Here is a 9,094-nt window from a genome sequence, read left to right as displayed (position 1 = left end):
TTAACTGGTGATGCTAAGTGCATTCCTGGGATATCACAGCTTACTGTGATTCAGGTAGTGTTTCCAACCTAGGAAACTTTGGTTAGTCATAGGGATTGCAAACATTTAGACCATTAGTTTGCAACCCTGCCTGAAAATTAAAATCAGATGGGGAGGTTTTCTGTTTGTTAGTTTTTAAATTTAACAGCTTATTTTGAATTGAATCATGGCTCCACCAAAGACAAGTTCAAGTCCTAAGTCCCATTTCTATGGACATGAACCCATTTGTAAATAGGATCTTTGAAGATGTTATAAGTGAAGCTGAGGCCAAACTGAATCAGGGTGGACCTGGATCTAATACAACTGGAGTCCATATAAGCAAAGGAAGTTTAGAGAGTCAACAGGAGATAGACAGGTAGAGAGAGGCCATGTGACAAAGCAGAGCCTGAGTTATAAATTGCCGGCAAGCCACCACCAGACCGCTACAGATTTCAGAGAAAGCATGATCCTACTGACTTGATTTTGGACTTCAAGACTCCAAAACTATGAGACAATAAATTCCCACTGTTAATCCAATCAGTCTGTTGTGCTTTGTTGTAGTGGTCCTGGCAAACTAACGCATAGGTTTATTGAGATATAAGTTCACATATTGTACAATTCACCTATTCAAAATGTACAGTTCAATGGATTGTCATCTATCCACAGATTTGTACAACCATCACCACAGTCAATTTTAGAACACTTTTATCATCACTTTAAAAAAATAGATACAACACATAACTTATTATCTCCCTATCCACCCACTCCCAGCTTTAAACATCCACTAATCTACTTTGTGTCTTCTAGATTGCCTTGTTCTAGAAAATTCATATAATTATATATGTGGCTTTTCATGTCTAGTTTCTCTCACATAGCATATTTTCATTTCACCCATGTTGTGACATGTATCAGCACTTCATCCTTTTTATAGCTGAATAATATTCCATTATATGGATACACCACATTTTCTTTTTCTTTCTTTTTTTTTTTTTTTTTTTTGGTACATGGTCTGGGAATCGAACCCAGGTCTCCTGCATAGAAGGCAGGCATTCTAACCACTGAACCACACCACATTTTCTTTAGCAATTTTTCTATTGATGGACATTGGATTGTTTCTATGTTTTGGCTACTATGAATAGTTCTGCTATCAATACTTCTGTGCATTTTTTGGTGGACAAATAGTTTCATTTCTCTTGGTATACACCTAGCAGGTGTATATGCTAGGTCATATAGTAGTCCTATTTTTAATTTTCTGAGGAATTGTCAGACTATTTTCCAAAGTGTCTGAACCACTAGCAGCATCTCATGTTTCCGGTTTCTCCACATTCATATTAATTCTTGTTAATATCTGACTTTTTGATTTTAGCCACCCTAGTGGATGTGAAGTACTATCTCATTGTGGTTTTGATTTGTATTTCCCTGGTGACTAATGAAGTCAGGCATCTTTTCACGTACTTCTTGGTACCTGGAGACACTTTAAATAAAAGATGTCCATGTCTCACTGTAAGATTCTAGCTTAATGGCTTTTTATTTGGATTAGACATTGGTACTTTTAAAAAACAGGGATGCAAGTGCTAAATGTAGGAAAAAGTATAAGCTACTCTTCATTTTCAGGGCTGATTATGTCTCCTTGGCTGGACCATAAAATGTCCAGTTGGGGACTATGAATCCTGATTTCCCCTCCTCCCCACAATTAGCCATAGAGAAGATACTCAATAAAATAAAAATAACTATTGATTGATAATAGCCATATATGAGAAAGGAAGGCCATGCATTATACTATCAGTGTTTACTCTCAGCAATTGCTGAGGGTCTATTATGTGCACTTTTATATTCCCAGCACTTAGCACAATGTGTGCCACGTTGTTGGAACTTAATAAGTACATGTTGAATGAATGAATTAGTCTGTATTTTAAAGGCAAGGAAAATGAAGCTTAAAGAGATAAAGTTTCTTATCTAGGGCCACAGAGTTAAATGATTAAAGACCAAGCAGATCACATCCAAAAGTCTAACTCTTTCCAACACACATGCTGCTGTGAGTGTTTATGAGATTTGTCCATGCTGTTGACAACAACTCTTGTAGATACCTTGCCTGGCCCATTTGTTAGTTTGTTGAAATATTTGTTCCTTCCTCTAGCCAAGGCTCTACCCCAGAATGTGTAATCAATAAAGACATTTCTGAAAGTAAGTTGATGTTTTGGTTTGCTAAAGCTACCAGAAATGGGTTGGCTTTCTCAATGGGGTTTTATCAGGTTACAGACCTACAGTTCTAAGACCATGAAAATGTCTAAATTGAGGCATCAAGAGGAAGATACCTTCTCTGAGGAAAGACTGCTGTTATCTGGGGTTCCTCTGGCAATGAGAAGTCACATGGTACATCTGCTGGTTCTTCCCTCCTGGCTCTGGTTTCAGTGGTTGTCTCTCTCAGCTCCTGCGGGTCCTTTCTTGTTCTCCTGGGGTGTTACTCTCTGGGTGCATCTGTCAATCCTCTCTTAGCTTATCCAGGACCAACCCTGGATTTCATTTCTTAGCTTCTCTGAGCTTTCTGAGTTTCATCCTCTCATAAAAAAAGTCCAGAAAGAGGATTAAAACCAACCTTGAATGGGCTGGGTCACATCTCCATAGAAAAACCTAATCTAAAGGTCCTACACATAATAGGTCTGCACCCACAAGAATGGATTAAAATAACACAGTCTTTTCTGGGGTATATAACAAATTCAAACCAGTTTTGGGGTCTCACCTTTAAAACCAGAATAGCCTTAGCCCACTTCCCCCACTGACCCAGTGCTCTAGCAGAGAGGAAGCAGGTGGAAACCAGCTGAAAGAAACAAGGTACTGAAAAGGGTTTGTTGATGGAATAGAGCTGTGGGTAGTTGAGGTGAAGTGGAGTTCTATAATGGGAGATGGAGAAGAGTCTGCTCTAGGATTCAAGGTGCCAGTTTTAAAGGGCCATTGGAGACATTGGCCATTCACATGCTTAACATCAGGATACTGAGAAAGAGAGAGAGAGATGTTAACCATAAGAAAAGACAGTCAGAAAGATAAGAAAAGACAGTCAGAAAGACAGATGCATGGAGGACCTAAGACATTTACTCATCCTTTTACCTTTCTCTCATTCAGTAAATTAAGAGGAACTGTGGTCATACTTTTCTCTTTTCTTGTGACTTTGTATTTTTGTTTGACCATTTTTAATACTTTTACTTAAGGGTCAGAGAGGGTATGCTTTTCACGTGCTTATTGGCATGTGGGGATTTTTAAAATAAAATGATGTCTAGTCCTCATCATAAGATTCTGATTTAGCAGTAGTGGATAAATGAGATAGAGTGTTTGATAAACTGTGCCTTGGTCTCCACGTGATGTTACTTCTACACTTAAACGCATACACATAGTTTTCTTTCTGATCTATATCTTGAACAATATAGTATGGATTATGGATTTCAGGGAATTAAAATAGATAAGTTATTTTTATTGGATGAAGTTTGAAGTTCCATGATCTATATTATCAGAAGCAAAAAACTTAGACTTACATAGTAGGCTGCTTTTGAGCTTTGGGATTGGTTTTCAAGAAGGAATAAAATTAAGGAAATTCTCCTTTGTCAACACCATCTATGTTACTTAAAATATTTAATTATCTTTTTTAAAGATATGTACTCAAAATTCACTCTCTCTTAAAAGTTTAAATAGTTGTCTTTATCCTTATTTGAAGCCTATGGGTAAATATTATGATTTTAATAAAGTAAGAATAAGTCCTCTTGCTTTTTCTATGCGGTCCCAACTTGTACTGGTTTCAGAGTAGGTATATGGCAAATGTAAAGCCTATGCTTTTGGCTTGTCTCAATATCTTTTCTATGGAGAAATAACCTTACCCACATTCTTTAATGAATATACCCAGTTTGGGTACTTCACATTGCAGGGTTGCTCCAGTGATCTACATACAACCCAAGCCTGACTGGAATATTCCACCCCGGCAAAGTGATTGGTCCAAGCCAGTCAGTCTGTGGCAGGAGCTATCAAGGAAAACACACTCTGAGATATGAAGTACCAAGAGTGATCTTGGGGCCACTCCAACCATTCTGGCCAAGAGATAGAGAGCTTTCTATTAACATCACTTGGACACCTGTATCCCACAGTTCATAAATTCAGAACCAACCAATAAATTCCCTTTATGGCTTAAGCTTGTTTAAGTTATGTTTCTGTCACCTGTAACTGCCAAGGATCCTGTCCTGAATAGAGAGAAGCTGAAGTGCTGGCATTCTTTATAATAAAATGTCATGGTCTCCTTGACATATAAAAACTCACTTGGGTCAGGCATTTCTTTATAGAAAGGACAGAAAGAGATAGGACCTTAAGTTAAACATGCTATAGTAATATTACGTATGAATTTAAGAAAATATATTGATTTATGTTCCTCTCAGAAGCACTTTCCGTAGAAGAACCTATGTAAAATTAATGAAGAGCACCATGAAATAAAATAAAAATCAAATGTTTTTTGATTTTTTGATGTTTTAATGTTTGTTATACTAATTTTGAATTTCAACTATTACAAGTATAAATGGGATAACTGATAATCCCCTATTTTAAAAATCCAAACCAATTTAACATGGATTGTCCATATTTGCCCAGATAAAGTGTTGATTACACTAATATTTTCTGAGGTATCTATGAGTACTGGGCTGAATTATAGTCTATGCTTGACTCATTTGGAAACCAAAGTAAGGCAGTTTTTTTTTTTTTTAATTGCAGGAATTCTCAGCACATTCTTAACTGTCCAGGTAAGGATCTCTCTTCTTTATCCATTTTACAACATAGTATAATGGAGTGAATACTGCTCTTCCACTTATTTGCTGTCCTTAAACTTGTTACCTCATAGGTTTTCAGTGAGAATCAGACAGGATCTTCTCTCTGGCTACCCATTTCCCACTTCTATATTCAGTTATCTGCTACTTATTCTTCAAGAATCAGCTCAAGCATTGCCACCTTACCTGACATCCACTGTTCCTGTGAATTTTTACATCATAGCACATACCACAGTGCACCATAGCTTTCCTTTTACTATGGTATACCCTCTTAAAATCTGAGCTCTTTTATAGCCCCAAAACCCATGATTTAATCATTTTTATATGCCTGGAGACAAATACAGAACCTGACATTTACTAAGTTCTCAATAAGTGGCAGTGTGAGCTGGAATTTTATCCCCCTTATCTGCTTATGATAGATGATAAATAACTCCTGCTGACAGTTGATAGTTAAGGGATCAATAGGTCAAAAATATTTGATGGCATCCTCACTAAAATCTATTCTAGTAGTCTTCAAAAAGAAAATAGAAATTCTGTTTTTTCTAATTAAGAAAAACTTTAACCTTTATGGATATATAATTATTATCATCCATACATTGTCCATATTACATAAGGTACCCAAGGCATTTTTAGGCAAGAGAGGGAGAGATAAAATAAATAGGTATAAAACTACCGACTTAAATCATTACTTCTTTTTCAACATACCACAATTGCTTAAGTAAATTTATAGTTTTTAATTACTGGGCTCGAACTAAATAAACATCACAAACTAGATAAATGGCTTTAAAAACTTCTCTGCAAGCAACACAGTTTGAAGATAAAGCAAAAACACCAATTATATAAGCACAAATGAGCAAGAATATTGCAGAATTGACTTTCCTCCAATTTCTAGTACAAACTTTCAGTAATTGATAAGACAAACACAGTAACAATTAATCAGAAGGAAGCCATAAAATTCCCTACCTATAAAAAGTATGAGATATAGACATAAATCTACTCTTATAAGTAAAAAACTAAATTAGCTGGGATTAGCTGATGATGGGATAAAGACATTATGATTTCTAGGACATTGAAAATACAATTTAGTTATTCCAATTTAGTCTAATACTATAGTTAATATTTTCTCTTATGTAATCAATAATTATACATTTACATGATTTATAAATAAGAAGTTGGTGTGCATGCTCACAATCCCTTTTTTATGAGCATGTATGCACATCAGAAAAACTGCAGAGTTTACTTCAATGATACCAAATATATTATCGTTAATAAAAATGTCTGCCAGTGATCAGGCAATGCAGTTAGTCCTCCGCTTTCCATTTCCACAAAGTTGCAATAACCAGGGAATGCCATATAACTTTTGGTATTCTCTTAAATGTGAACAGAGAACAGATGATGAAAGAACTACCAGACTTACAGGAGCTCAACCGTAGATTTTTGCGAAATTTTTTTATTCTGATTGAGAACAACTTTTGTGGGAATATGCAATTATAGAACACACTGGTATAAACAAACTCAATTATGAACAGTGCGCTGGAAAGGCCCTGTACTCATCATGTTGACTGCATCTTAAGTTCTGCACTAAAATTAAATGGCTAACAATATCGTTACAGAGAAATTACCTTAATGGAAGGAGATTGGATTGAAAATTCTAAGCAATGCATTGTACAGAGCCCATTTCAATGTCCTTAATTTTATATAAGCAAATGTAAGTTAAAGGTGTGAGATGGGAATTGAAAGGTTTTATTTAAAAGATGTGGGCTCAAACCATAGATCTGCTTCTTACTATTTGTGGCTACAGAGGGTTCACAGATCCCTTTCATTGTCATTTTCTTCACCTATAAAATAGAAATTAAAACACTCATTTCATAAATTTTAGGGGAAGATAATTATAATTACTATTACAAAATTAATATATATAGTATGCTGTATTGTAGAGGACTAGTCAGTTCGAAAACTTCCAATATCAGCATTTGATCAAAGGTTTATTTAGGTTTTATCATTAATAAAGGCAACACAAATTCCACAAGCTTCTCCTAGGAATTAGAAGTAAACAGTTGCATTTCAAATTCAAGTACAAAGAATTTCTTCAAACTCTCCAGATGGGTGAAATTCCATCAGAACTGATTGTATTATGATTATCAACTAACTCCTCATCAGAAAACATTTATTTAGCCCCTAACTGCACTACATATATGATGAATGGTAATAACTGAAACTTGTTTTACTATGTGCTGGTACTCTTCCAAGAGACTTGAATGTTATTTATACATTTAATCTACCATAAGCTAAGAACTTTTATTATCCCCATTTTACAAATAAGAAAGATGGGCACAGAGAGATTGTGACGGGCCAAGTTTGCAAAGCTAGGAAGTAGTGGGCCTGGGGTTTGAACCCAAGAAGTCTGACCCAGGACCTGAGTCAGATTCAGGTCCTGTGTGCACCCCTGCTTCCAGGAAATGATACCTTTCCCTCCCTCTGTGCTGGTGCTGAGAGGGAGGGAAGGTGCTGTGAGCTCAATATGTAGCGATGTTAAGCCTTTGTATATATATGTGCTAAAGAAGTGCACTAGAACGTAAACATTTTGCCAACACCTGAGAGGAGATTAAATATCGATGCAAATCATCAGGTTAAGGTTAGGCAAATTTAAGGTGGAACTCTAAAAGGAAATGCCTAATTGAATTTTCTGCCTGAGGGGAAAACCCAGCCTGAGCCCAGATATACTGTCCTTATAATCTTTTCTTGGAAACATCATGCTCATTCCTCTGTGGGACTTATGTCCATGTGGTTCCTTTGTCTAGAACACTCTGAAACACATTCCTCAGCTTCTTTCAGGTATTAATTTCAATGCTACCTCACCTCCTTTACCCAGGCTGAGGAAGGAACACCGTTCTATACTCCTATAACACCTTGTTTTTCTTGGAACAACTAACATACTTACAATTATATGTAATGGTTACCTTTTCAATTTTTCTTTCCTTCTAGAGGATAAGGTCCTCATTTCCCTAGTTATTTGCAATATATCACATGCCTAACACATAACCTGGCATGTAGGAGTTTCTCAAAATGCATGAATAAACAATTTCCAAGGCCTGATTGGTGCACGTAGGGAAATCATACTGGTAGTGAGGCTCCCAGTGAACGATGGAAACAATGAACAGGGTGTCCCATGACCTTGGATCCAAGAACATAAATGACAAACCCTTCCCTTGTAGCCACTAATCCCAGTAATTCAGAGTCCCATCTCTCAAACACTAGGCCTTTTCTCTCAAGTTTCCTGAGAATACAAGCATTCTAACAAATGACAATATAAAACAGGATAGTGAAATGATTAAGAGTATGAACTTTGGAGTTAGAATGCTTAGATTTGAATCCTGACTCTCTATAACCTCTCCAAACCTCACTTTTCACATCTGTAAAATGGCATAAAATACTAACTTACTTTATAAGAGTTATTTATGAGAATTGAAATTAAATGAGATCTATAGAAATATTTTTCACAGTGCCTATAAATATTACTGCTGACAACTAGGTATAGTTTTATATACATACATACATATATATATATATATATATATATATATATATATATATTCACATTTACACACACACTCCACACATAAACATACACTCACCAACACTCCTGAAGCAGTGGGAATAAATGGACTGGTTCTGGAATATGGAAGGTATTCTACCTTATTGCTAGAAGACTTTTAGGAAGAATAATACATTTTCTGATTTTCCAGCAGATCAGACTTCATAAAGCCCAGATAATTTAAGCATTACAACAACAGATGGAGAAAAGAACCCAACTGGAAAAGGGAAGAAGGTATCTGCAAAGAGATTCATATTCGAAGTTGATGTATCTTGCCAGAGTGCCATGGAGTGTAATGCAGTCTTCACCAGTATCACTTCCCATTACAACAGGATTGTGATGCCTTTTCTGCTCGAAAGTGTGTATGCTCTCCTCTTTTCACATCAGAACACTTCTTTGAGGAGTCAGCATTTTCTATTTCAGAGCCAAACATCGGTATCCATCCAGTTCTAGCACTGCATGTCCTCATATCTGTGTGTATTTAATGATTTCTAAATGTGATTTTTTTGAATAACAGTTTTATACAGATATAATTCACTTATTTAAAGTATATACATCAATGATTTTTAGGATATTTATAGAGTTGTACAACCATTAGTACAGTCAATTTTAGAACATTTTCACCAATCCCTCTGAAATAGCCTATACTCATTAGCAGTATTTTTACACCATCCTCAAACTTAGT

The 9,094-nt window shown here is 35.9% G+C and overlaps 1 non-coding gene across 1 annotated transcript; it reads right to left on the bottom strand.

The window, feature by feature from the left end:
* Positions 1-1,019: 1,019 nt before the first annotated feature.
* Positions 1,020-1,092, bottom strand: TRNAR-UCU (transfer RNA arginine (anticodon UCU)). The gene has a single exon. It is a non-coding gene; the product is annotated as a tRNA-Arg (tRNA).
* Positions 1,093-9,094: the final 8,002 nt, after the last annotated feature.

Source organism: Tamandua tetradactyla, chromosome 2, assembly GCF_023851605.1.
Source record: "Tamandua tetradactyla isolate mTamTet1 chromosome 2, mTamTet1.pri, whole genome shotgun sequence".
NCBI classification, from domain to species: domain Eukaryota; kingdom Metazoa; phylum Chordata; class Mammalia; order Pilosa; family Myrmecophagidae; genus Tamandua; species Tamandua tetradactyla.
Note: the sequence above shows the minus strand (reverse complement) of the source record. Positions and strands in the feature narration are given on the sequence as shown.